General features: G+C 38.0%; 1 protein-coding gene across 2 annotated transcripts in view; it reads right to left on the minus strand.

The window, feature by feature from the left end:
- The window catches only part of LOC117668610 (uncharacterized), an 80,426-nt gene that overhangs the window by 34,695 nt on the left and 32,306 nt on the right, over positions 1 to 13,425 (minus strand). The gene's annotated exons all lie outside the window — the stretch shown is intronic.

The following is a 13,425-nucleotide window of genomic DNA, read 5'->3' on the forward strand; positions in this document are numbered from 1 at the left end:
TGGTACCAGGACTGAAAAGATGATGTTTTATGAATTATTTATAGATAAGAGAAGGGATATGGGATAATAAAGATAAATGTTCATAGCAACTCTAAAGGGTGAAGAGTTATTAAATTTATTTATATTGCGATGAAGTTGGAAGTCACTTCTTTATATATTTTTCTTTATTATATTTTCACTTTTCTATATCTTCTCTTTTCCTTTTCTTTCTTTTTTTTTGCCCTTTTAACGTTTTTCTATTCTCTTTCTTTAAATTTAGTTTGCAATAGATTTTACTATTATAATAAAAATTCTTAGTAAAAATTATACATACAGTTTTTCTGTATAGAAATGTGCATATACACAGTATAGTATGGTAACACCAGCCACTGCATATAATAAAACATCAACACAAATTATTGACTTGAAAATAATAGTAAATAGTAATATAACCATCACCGTGGTTTGTGAAGAACAGTATGTACTTATCTGAAAAGTTCCTCTTGCTCTTCCCATCCTATGACATCTCTTTACATATTTTAACTGTAAAATGGTTAAATCTTAGCTGAGACACACCATTAGCATAGCCTCATGATAAGATTATAGCAGGGAAGTGACTGAAAGAAAACAGGGCAGAAGGTGTTCAGGATTTCAAATGGGAAGAGAGGACATAGTTAATGTCCCATGCAATCTTTCCTTGTTGCTGTGCCATTGTGATTGACAGTGTCAAGACAGCAGGGAGTTAAAAGGAAGCTATCATAAAAATCAGGACACAAGAGCAAAATTTGTCCACATCTGGGATGAAAGCTGACAACTAAGGTCTTTTATGACAGTTCATAACTTTTCACTCATTTTTAAGAGAGACCTACAGTCAGTATTCAGACATTTATTTAATAGGTGAACTTATAGCAGCTGTAAATAATAGCTGTGTAATAGCATATTGTACTCCATTGTGCTAGGCTTACATACATAGTTTAGCACTTTGTCATTACAAAAGATTCAAGCCATAACAGCAATACTAATTTATGACAAATCATTAAAGTTAGAGCCTTGGTAGTACAGTGGTCTAAAGCACCCTGTTATTAAGACCAGCTGCCTGCAATTACTGCAGGTTCGAATCTCTCCAAGGCTCAGGGTTGACTCAGCCTTCCATCCTTTCTAAGGTAGGTAAATAGAGGACCCAGTTGTGGGGGCAATAAGCTGACTTTGTATAAATATACAAAAGGATGAAGGCTATTGCTTAGCACATTGTAAGCCGCCCTGAGTCTCCGGAGAAGGGCGGCATATAAATCAAATTTAAAAAAAAAAGTTTATCCATACAGTTTTGATGTTTATATTGTGCCATCTTAGGATTTCCTTTTGCTAAGATAACATTACAGAATTCATAGGAGAATTGTTGAATTTGTGAATGTTTAGCACTGTGGTTGCAGAAGGCTCCTTTTAAAAATCCCAAACTGAGATTTCATGGCTAGGACATCCTCAGGGAGCAGGGAAATAAGAACTTTTAAAAAAAAATCTTATAAAATGAGCTAGCGTGGAAATTAATAAAAAGAGGAGGAACAGAAATGAAGGCCATTTATATTGGAGATATCTTTCATGCTGCTGTCATGCTGCGCTCATTGCAGAACACTCTCTGAATGCAAAATCAGGAAGAGTTTGGGTTTTTTGTTTTTTTTGGGAGATGGAGGAAATTCTGCATTTAATAAGACATGGGAAGGAAACTCAGTTCTGTGCTCCGAAAGACCAGCCAATATTAACTAATTGTTCTTTTTTTTCAGCTGGTTTGGCTTTCTGTTTGGCTACCAAACCCAAAACAGCCTTTTCAAAATACATAATGCAGAGCCTGGTTATTTTTGCATTCAGCTGCTGGCCTCAAGAGCCAGAGGTGTAGAATCCTCCTCTTTTCAGGCCCAGCAGGAGAGTGGAAAAGAACAGATGGGAATCAACTGGAAGCTGGCATTAATACAGGAGAAAGAAATAACTATGGAGTGAAGACAGAAAGAGGGCAATATTTCTTCACTAATAAATTGCCTTTATTGTCCCCAATTTGAAGACATCTCCTCAGAGTGTCTCACCTGAAGAATCACTCTTTATTATTGTTGTGACACATGACACACTTAGGGTGCTTTTTCAGGTTTTTCCTATTACACACCTCTCATAGCCTTCACACTCTGTTATTAATTGGTGAAGAATAATTTCCCAATCACAAGGGTAAGGAAGAACCTCCTTATCAGAGACTGCAGTCTCTTAAGGGATAACTTTCTTCAGTTATACATATCTTCTCCTTATAATACCCAATTATAGAAGGATAAGGTGCTGCATTTAAACAACAAGCCTCCAGGTTTTGAAGTTCCTGGAGTTCAAGGAGGCCTTGTTAGCAGCTGACTATTTTGGGGACAACTACATCTTTTAATTACCAAAAATTAGTGATCTTATAGTGCCACTTTGTAAAGCTTCACCAATACACTCATTTCTGAATATACATACTCTCAAAGTAATGAGTATCATTTATACCAAGTACTGTAGTATGTTACTTTAAAATCAATCTATAATTAAACCCATAGCAATTTGGGATATGAATAGGAAACAATGCCCTGAGAGAGGCAATATTGTAATCTTATATGAATAAAATAAAACAAACCAAAAACAAAATAGAAAAAGGCATGGAGAGATTGGATATTATCTCCCACATTCCTAGCTACCACGGTTAATAGCTAAGGATTCTGAAAACAGAAATCTTATGGCAGATATTCCATGCCACTGCTTCTCTCAACAACCACAATCCCAGCACTCCCAGTTGTGGTTATTAAACAATCTAATGGTTGTTAAGCAGATTGAGAAAAAGAACTACCTGCCAAGTTCAGTTCCCCTCTGTGCATGGAAGAGAATTGCTCTAGGGGGTTGTAGGATTGGAGCTTAGACCTTTGAAGAAGTTAAGGACCTCTTGGTGTGCAGTTCTTTTAGCCAGCCTGCAGAGATGAGAGGCAGTTGTCTCAGCAGGCGGCAGCAACTTGCAATCTTTCCTGTTGGCTTCCCCATTGACTTGCTGGGGAAGGCAACAGAGAAGATTGCAAAGGCAAACACATTTTCGTGAGGTGCTGGCAACTGACAATAAGTGGAAACAGATAGTCAAGCACCCAGATTGTGATCATATGACCATGGTGGGGCATTTTATGATAGCTGGAGGTGTGGGACATAAAGCACCATTTCCGAAGTCGTTGTAACTTCAAACAGTCGTTAAACGCCCTGTCGTAAGTCAAGGACTACCTATAGCTTGTGGCAATTATTCTTACTATCATATAAGCTGGTTATACTCTCAATTAAAGTTAACTCAAGATTTTAAACCGCTTATATTAAATTAGCTATATTACTTTTGTCATCCATAATGCCATAATGTATGAGTTTGCACATTATCTTAAGCCAAAATCAAGTCACATTATGAAATAACATTCTTTGTCGGATGCTAAGCAACAGTGTTAATTTCTTTTCAGATCAATAGTAAAAACTTATTTAAAGATTTAGGGAACAATTTATTCACCAAATAGGAAGATTCCATGATCATTTCTAGTATAAGTGCTACACTGGTTTATATATATATAGGTTGCAAAGGACTATGGTTGTAACTTTGAACAGTCACTAAGCAACCGGTTGTAAGTTGAGAACCATCTGTATTCTTCTTTGATTAGAGCACAACAACTTATCTCCATAATTTTGGCTCATAGACACCTCTTTAATAGTTCTAGAACAGGGGTGTCAAACTCAAGACCCAGGAGCCAGATCTGGCCGCAGGATGCTTAGATCTGGCCCATGGGGCCACCCTGAAACAGTGAAGGACCGGCCTACGGTGCCTCTGCCAATGAAAATGGAGCTCGGGAGGGCTGTGTACAGCCCTCCCGGGCTTCTTTTTCACTGGCAGAGAGTTGCAGGAGGCTGTCACAGTCAGAAACAGAGCTCGGGAGCCTGTTTTTGCTGGCAGAGCGCTTGGGCCACCACGGATGCCCCTGACACGAGTGACATTGAGCTGGCCATGCCCATCCTGGCCACGCCCCCCCAGCCCCCCCAAGGTCAAACACAACCCTGATGTGGCCCTCAATGAAATCGAGTTTGATACCCCTGTTCTAGAAGGATACATCCCCATGGCACAGACTCTCTGTCACTCCCAACTTGTAGCTAAGGCCAATTCATTCCAAGTTATTCTGATCCAATGTGAAAAGAATGTTTTCCATCTCTGCAAGTCCACTTCTTTCTCTCTGGTTGCTGCTGACTTCCCTGTAGACCATTTTGGCTTGTGCTGCTGGAATGACATGACACCAGATCGTTAGAGACAGCTGTAGTCCAGGAGCTCAATAAAGCATACTGCTTGTCAGACATACGTAGAAACAAATCCCAAACACCCAAGTCACTTTACAGACCATTGAAATGCCTCACAGAGCAATCTTTCATTCCAATGTTTGCTGAGCAACCAAAGATGGGTTGCTATAAAGAAGTCCTGGTCCACCTTTTTTTAGGATAAATACAGTAGACCAAGACTTCTGTGAAGTGACCTGCAGAACCACCTGTGTATCAGGCATTTGCTTCCACCCAAGCCTGATAAGCAGGTTGTATCCAGATGACGCTAGATACCAGCTATGTAGACAGAGTAAATTATGTCTGCTTGCTTTCGCACCCATCACAGTTTGGAGGAAAGCATGTTAAAGTGACTGTCTTTAACGCCATTAAGGGCAGAATCCTCATAACTCAGCAACTCGAGGATGGGACTTTGGTAGCATTCACAGATACTTGCAGCTTCTTATGACCCAAGAGCACCTTTAAAGAGGGTGATTAACCTGTATAATTTGCCAGAATACTTCTTTTAAAACAGAGACTGTGGGCAATGTCCCCCCCACAGCAAAAGCAACTATATGAATCAAGGTGTGTCTATCTGTGCACCCGTGTGCATATAGAATAACCTCTGAACATCAGGAAAATGTTTTTCTTCCATTTAAAATGGCTGCCTTAGAGTTATAGAGTTGTAGAGTTATAATATCTCAAACATCTCAGAGAATGTAATGATCACTTATAGAAATGCAAGAGGAAAATAAGTTGTGTGACCTTTGTCATCCCATATCCTGTAGGTCAGCATCGTTTACAACAACTGGGACAGTCCGTAACTGAACATTAGGCCTGCCGGTTGAACAGATGGATGGGGGGAAAGCCAGTGCAATACATCTTCCTGCTTTTCTCTCCTCAGTGCTCTCTGACATTCAAACTCATCTATTTCCTCACTGAGGCAAAAATAACATGTGATTTTCAACAGCTCTTCCATTGATGTGGAACCGCAAGTTGCTTCATTATATCATCTTAATGTTACAAGGAAACATGTAAATGACGAACAGCACCATGCAAAGGGTAAACAGCCAATTTCCCAACAGATTTGTGTTGTAGCAGATTGAGATCCAATACAGAACCTATTTCTTTTCATCTTCCAAATGTTTCAAGGAAGTTAACCTTTTGAGCAGGATGTGATGGCCAAAGGTGCACATTGTGCCCCACATGTTTGGGGGGGCTTATTTTCTTTTTTTCTTAAAGTAGAAAAAAAAAATCCAGTCTCAAGAGATGGTCAGGCTCCAAAAGCCAAGGAAAACACACGGTAGTTCATTTGAGCAGATTTCTTTATAGACAGAATCTTGCCAAACAGAAGCAGACTCTGACCTACATGAAACATACTTTCTCTCTTTCTCTCACACAACTCTGAACTGAGTTGCCTCCCTCCTGGGAATCCAGACTATATTCCACTACAACCATAGGAATGGCAAGAATATTTTTCCTAACCTTTTCACCATTTTTTTCCCTGCAAGACTGAGCCAAAATGTTTCATCTATTCCTCCACAGAATAACAGAAAAATAGCAGGAAGGGAAAAAAGGCCTATTCCCTTCTGTTGCTACTTTATTGGAATTAACAGCGACGACTATTCTGATAAGAAAAGAAAAAGATCAAAAACTTGATATATATGACTGCAAGTAAAGTATAACTTAGATTTTAGAAGAGAAGGATGGAATTGCCATAGAATAGCTTTGCTTCACACTTCAACTATGGTACTTGGGTTTTTTTTAAACTATGTAACAAGTTTTCTAATGACACCACACAACAATACAGCCATAGGGAAACCTGTGGTATCTCATTATGACATGAGGATCAATTTACTTTTGTAATAATTTTTTAAAAAGCTAGGCAAATGTTGGAGCTCTCTCGGAGGATGTGATTTTTTCCTTTCAGCAAAGATTATTCTTTGACCAGGTACTTGGGATAGGCTTGATTTTTGGGCTAGAAGCTGAAATTGGTGAGTTACAAACTGATTTCCTATTTTAGTGTCTGCCTTCTCCCCGTAGGATTTTCTTGTAATCATGAGTGTTAATATCATTTTAAAATATCTGAAGTATGAGAAAATATAAGAATGATCCAAAACTGATAATAACTATCTCTTCTGGTCCTCAGAAATAATTTTCAAACTCATAGGATAGTTTTCTACAAATTTGGGCTAAAACTGAAGTTCCAACATGTTCCACTCCTGCAAGTAACCAAGACAGCTAGAGACATAGAAGATAAACCACACATATTGATCCTTAGGCTATTCGAGGACACCACAGGGGAAGCAGGACACTGGTGATGTTTACAATAAGCATGGAAATTTGCCACATGATCTCTGCCACATCCTCTCAAATAGATGAATAGCTGAGAGGTTAGTATACGTCATTCTGCACTTTAGAAGGAAAGCAACACCAGAGTAAGTACCATAGGCCACTTTGACCAATTTCTAATATAGCCAAACCTGGGGGAAAAAATCACTTCCATAAGTTTTGTTTTCGATCAATCTTATTTCAGTGTTGGGTTGTTGTTGTTTTTTCCAGCTTCACAACTGGACCCACAATCTTCTCTTACAAAGATCTACCCATTTCACTGACTGTTGAAGATATGCTGTGTGGTACCCCTCTTTTATGAGCTATTCCTATGGGCCAGTTCATTAAAATTCCCCTAATGGCTACGTCTCCTTAGCAAGATGTCTCTTTGATACATCAATCAAACAGATCCACAGGGTCAAGCCTGCAGGTGACCTGCTCAGCTTTGACTGTCCATGATGGCATATTCATTGACAAAGCAGGGAATAGCACATTGGAGAGGAATTAAAAATTCATGAGGCAAGCAGCAGGTTAGAACTGAAGGCACATGGCAAAATGTGTCTCTGTTACTAAACAGTTTAAGCAACATACTTCTATCCCAATTTACAGTATCCTCCAATATCTGTCATGAATACTTTTCTATCTTCCTTTCAAAGTTCCTATTTCTTATTAAGTTGCCTATCTAACGTAATATATACCATATATAACATATATTAAGTTGTCTGATATTCCCGACACTTTTTTCTTTTCTTTTTTTCATGCCACATAAAAATCATTAGCTATTATTTGATCCTGCAGGCATTCTTACATTTTGCAAGCTTTTCATACTTTTTAGCCCATAGGCTTTCAAACATCTCCCAATAATAAGTAGCTCCTGTGTGTTCTTCTTTTAGAAGTCATTCCCATTTACTTAAATGTGATTTATTTTCCAGTAAGCATGCCTTTAGGTATAATGTTTTGTTTCACACACATACGTCAATTTAATCAGAAATATGTCCCACTGAGTTCAAAGAAAGCACATTCTCATCCAGAGAAATGTGTGCAGTGGGACATCCTTCCATATATTTACTGTATATATCATACTGCAGGCTAATTTCCAGATGGGAATACCAGGATTTAAGCTTTTGGGCCAGTGTTTCTGTCTGACCCAATTATACCTTTTCCCCATCTCAACTATTGTAATTAACACCACCCTCTAAAAAAACAAATTTATTTTAGGCCAAAGAGCTCCCTTTAATTTCAGCTTTGCATATTCTTTTTCTTCCTTCCTTCCTTCCTTCCTCCTTAATTCAAAACGTACTCTGCTTTTCTGCTCAGTAAGCACTAATTTAGAGATTTATTCCTTGTTAATAATCAGATCTTTGATGCTTATGATTTAATTTTGTAGAGTATCGTAAAGTTGCTATCACGATAGTACCCAATTTTACCTTTCCTACAATTTTTATTTAAATATTTAAAAACTAATACAAACTAATATAAAAGAAAAGAAAGAAAAGAAAAAGAAAGAGATCAAACAGAAAACTAAAAGTGCAAGAAAGGGAAAAAAGTAAAAAGTAGAAAAGAAATAAAATATAGGATATGAAATATATGATACCAAGAAGCTTATGATATTCTTTACAGAAGTTATAAGTACAATTATAAATTTACTTTTTACTGTATGTTTACATCATAACTCTCTTTTTGTGTAATCTATCCTACCTAATCATCAAAACCATATATCATAAGTCCATTTTTTTTTCTCTTTTACACAAAAAGTCCATAGTTTCCAATTAGCAATAAATAAATCTACATTTATTTTCTCTGATCAAAGAAGTCAATTTAGTCATCTCAGTTCTATAATCTTCACTACCATTTCTCCATTGTGGGTAGTGCCGAATCTTTCAATTTCTATACAAACTATACTGTTGCTGCCCAATTTTGCCAAGCGTTGTTAACTACAGTACAAACATTGCTGTTTTTGTCACAGTGTTGTCCACTGAGACATCTTAACAAATGTTGCTCAAACAGAAAATCACGTTGTGAATTCCAGCTTTCATGGACCTTCTTTCAGCTGAGCACTTGTATTAGTATGCAGTTTTGAAGAAGTGTTCATTTAGACAACAACAACAACAACGAAATATAACCATAGAACAGCTGAGACAAGGTTCAGAATGGCAATCTGTGCCTTCAGTGCTCTGGAACATATTTCTCACAATCTTGTCCTTGGACATCATGATACTGGAAGGCCTAAAACAACTGAAGGGCAATAGACTGTCAACTACATTCTGTGTCTTGTACATGGCATAGGAAATGTCCCTTCCTGCCCATAAAACATAACTGTAATGCCTGACAAACTGGGCACAGCAATTGGCAAAAACCTAAATGCATATATTTCACAAATAGCAATTTTACCAAACATCTGGCATTCACACATACTGAGGAGTAACAACTTTATCTCTTAGTCCCATAGCAAGAGAGACCTATATTTCCTAAAGTGAGGCAACATTTTATCTGGGGCATAAAATGGACCACATGGAACACTCCAGCATCAGACAAAAGCTGCTACTCTAAAGGGAACGGTCAGATTATACAGAAGTTGAGATTCAGACTATAAAGGGTGGTTTATGAAAGAACCGGCCTAATGCAATTGTTACAGTTTTAGACTAAGACTGGAAAGACTCAACTTCATACTCTCTCAGCCCAATATATATCACACAGTTGTTGTAGGGAAAGACTCAGAGGACGTAATGGTATGCATCTTGGCAAAATGTTCTGAAAGAATCTATATTCTATATCTAAACCAAAATTATATTTTATGCTTTACTTGAGCCCACCTTTATTCCGCCCTATGAACTCCAAGCATTACAGAACAATAAGGACCCTCAAAACAGGTAGTCCTTGACTTACGACCACACCTGAGCCCAAAATTTCCATTGCTAAACAAGACAGTTGTTAAGTGAATAATGTCCCATTTTACGATCTTTCTTGCCACAGTTGTGATTAGTAACACAGTTGTTAAGTGAATCTGGATTCCCCATTGACTTTGCTTGTCAGAAGGTCACAAAAGATCAACACATGACTCCGGGACACTGCCACCATCATAAATATGAGACAGTTGCCAAGCACCTGAATTTTGATAACACGACCATGGAGATGCTGCAACGGTTGTACGTGTAAAAAAAGGTCACAAGTCACTTTTTTTTTCAGTGCCGCTGTAACTTTGAATGGTCACTAAATGAACTGTTGTATTTCAAAGACTACCTGTATAAGCAAAGGAAGTACTGCCATTAGGCAAGGCAACATGGTTTTATTCAGATGCATATTTGGGACACAACTAAATAGTTGCAAGGGGTCGGTTGTTGAGAAAATTTTATGTTCAGCAACATAAAAGAGTAAGTGGTAGACTCCTAAATGTTTCAGTTTGGATTCCAACCCACCCGTAGGGTGGAGATGACACTTGACAGAATAAGAAATGATAGGATGATTGTTTTAAATTAAGGACAGATGGCAACATTAGTAATGCTGGACCTCACAAACTATTCAGCAGCATTGAAAATGGGCTGCTCCTTGAGACCTGAGGGATGCTGGGTTGAGGAGGGGTGAAGAGAAGGAAGAGAACCACAGCTGCTAATATCATACTGTACATACATTCGGGGGACGGGGGACGGGAGACAAGCATTTGTATTACTGTCAGTTGACAGGGCTTTGGCTTGAATACAGATAAATTGACAATCAATCCTCTCCAAATCGCCAGCAAATTAGCTTACCACAGCATCAAATTACAAATTTCAGCAATGCTACTTCAAATAATCACAGTGATATTTAGGCTTGGAGTGATATTATTAACCTCAAAGCACTGCCCATAATATTTTCAAGTTTGTACTAAGCAATCTTGCTGATAGTGCCTTAGTCTGTGTCCTGCTAATCTAAAATACAAGCTTCTAATTGTTTTTTTCCAAAAGAAAGAGCACAAAACAGAATTAGAGAAAATAACCATTCCATGCCTGAGTCAATAGACCTGGCTAGGCTAAAAGGGCATTGTAAAAAATCTGCACTTATTAATTGTAATGAGGAACTTGTTCTTAAATAATTCACTGCTGTTATCAGGTATTACAGTAACAAGAGTTCAGCAAGACATTGCTTCAAGAAACCACACCATGCTATGTTCAAAAGTCACAGGACAAAAAATAAATTAAAAAAAAAGTGTTCATTATACTGGATGTGTTTTTCCATGCGTTGTCACAATAGACCAAGTTATAAGTAGATGCTAATATACCAGCCGATTGGTCTAATAAGTGTTCGTTCTAGTTTGCAAAATGTTTCTTAAAGGCCATTCTTTTCTCCCAAGTAATCCTTCAAGCAACATGGAGAAATAATTCTGCAGTGGGGAAAATAGGAATTTCTAGCAGAGAACATACAACATCCACACCAGAGGTGGGTTGCACATATTCTTACCACTGGTTCGCCCCGGACGTGCCTTCCGCACATGCGCCTGGCCTCGAAAACATGGCTAAATAGGACAGCATTATGCTGGGCAAGTGGGCAGGGCGGGGGCGGGGGCGGGGGCGGGGGCGGGCCCACCCGCAGTCGCCCCTACCGGTTCGCACCAGCTGAATACCACCACTGATCCACACTATTATGTTTACTGAACACTACAGTTGGAACAAGTTAACATAGATCTTATTGGGAAAACGGTATGAAAGCTTCATCGTGAAATCAGAAGCTACGTGTTTCTCACTGTTTTCACTCTCAGCTTTTGTACTGAATAAGAGCTGGAATAAGAGCCTATTTAGGTCAGTGAATTTAATCCCCTGCCCAGTGTTGGAATTCAAATGAAAGGATCTATGTCAGGCGACTGTCCAAACTCTCCTTGATCTCCATTGAAGGGAGGATAATATCAGAATAAATAATATGGACTATAAATATCCATGTTTTTCATCAAACTGGATAACAAAAGAAACATTCCATAGGGAGCCTTCTATTGAATCTTCTTCAAAAAGGTTTGGAGATAAGGTGGACCACAGAAAGTGGCAAATAGTGAAACCATAAAAATGATAAGGAATGCAGATGCTACACAAGAACTGCGTAAAAACATTAACAGTTTTTGATGAATAGTGAAATTAAATGTTTAAAATATGGTAGCCGTAGTTATAGAAATACTAGATTAAACATAGACATTCAAATTCTTAACACATTTGAGAAAAGTCTTATTAGCACTAAAGATTCCACAATTAACTGAAAGTTATAAAGAATATTTCTATTCAATGATCTGATGATATAACTGTAATTAACTAGAAAAGATTAGTCAAAATTGGGCACACACAAGTTTCTTTCACGTCGAGCTCATCACCTACTGCTTTCAAGGACAGGCCCATGTATTTTCCATGGTTATTTTATATTAATCAATGTCAGCTCCTGAAGCTCAGTAATCAGATCCACCCACATTTAATATTTGAAACTACTCACGTAGAAGAGATTAATTAGGTAGTCAAGTTAAGGGAGAGGGGTATTTATCTGGGTCTTCCTCAATGGAAATCAATACTATCTTCCTTCCTTTGCCTCAAGCTATTAATTGCCTTTTCCGAGAGGAAAAAAAAGCCACAAAAGGGGAGGCATATAATTTTTCTAAAAAAGAAGAATATGGAGCAAAATATTAATGTTATCTTCTCAATATTGTTATTACATTCCAATATTTTGCTGTTTTAAATGGAGGGGGAAAACCCCATGTACAAAGCGATTGTCAAAGATCTCACATGTGTCAGATAAAAGCGACCAAAATCAGTTGTGAATAGTCTCAAACAGAAGATTGATTGCTTCTCACCTATGTTACAAGAATCACACCAGACTGACTCTATTCCCTTGGGAATGGTAGGATAAGGTTTCAAGGATTCTGGGGGAGGCCCAGCCTGTGCCACTTTCTGCAGTAAAAAGAATCCAAATTCGGCTCTCTCTTAACATCTCCTTCCAGTCTAGCTGGAGATTCCACAACACATGTCATATTCATCTTTTCCTCCTTTGCGGCCACTCATTCTTCCTTCCTGGAAACTCACTCAAATTTTCCATCTCTTCAAAAATGGATGAAGGTGAAACAGCCTAAAATTGTGCTATGGGATTCTTAATAAGCAGGTCTTTAAAACAGATATAGACGTAGGCTGAAATACCTGTTCGGAAATCTATCCTGGTATCCCCCAAAGAACCCCTTATATTCCATGCCAAGACACTTTATGTGACTGTGCTAATTGGTCAAGATGTCAGTTGCAGACCAACACTGGAGGATATCATGTTGGGGAAGGCTGGTTTATATCATAGTTTCGATTAAGATAAAGATGAAATGCTTAGCCTTTTGCTGCTAAGAAGGAAGTGTTGTTGGCAGTATTTTTTTAAAAATGGGGGGCAACCAGTGGAGTCTCTGATGTTTTATGAAGTACTTCTCAGACATACTGGTCCATTTTATTCTCTTCCAGGTGAATATATGTACACTTGCATACTGCACTTTCATAGTTGGTGCTCTGTGGTCTACACAGAGAATAATATATCTTATGCTTTTTGCAAAAAAAAAAAAAAAGGCACTTCTTCAAAATAACAAAACTACTAGGAAAAATATTGTGAGTTCTCAACTGAAATCAGAAGATGAAGCTAGCATTTATAACAACAAAGATAATTTAAGGTGCTTTCCCTAATGGAATTATAACCCAGAGCAGAGCACAAAAAAGAAATTTGTACTGTACCACCAACATAACATTTTGTAAATCCAGAAAAGAATCTTTCTGATTAATGCCCATCATGGCCAGATGTGGAATTCATTCCATT

The sequence above is a fragment of the Pantherophis guttatus genome, chromosome 1, assembly GCF_059756535.1.
Source record: "Pantherophis guttatus breed Tessera chromosome 1, ASM5975653v1, whole genome shotgun sequence".
Classification (NCBI taxonomy): Eukaryota; Metazoa; Chordata; class Lepidosauria; order Squamata; family Colubridae; genus Pantherophis; species Pantherophis guttatus.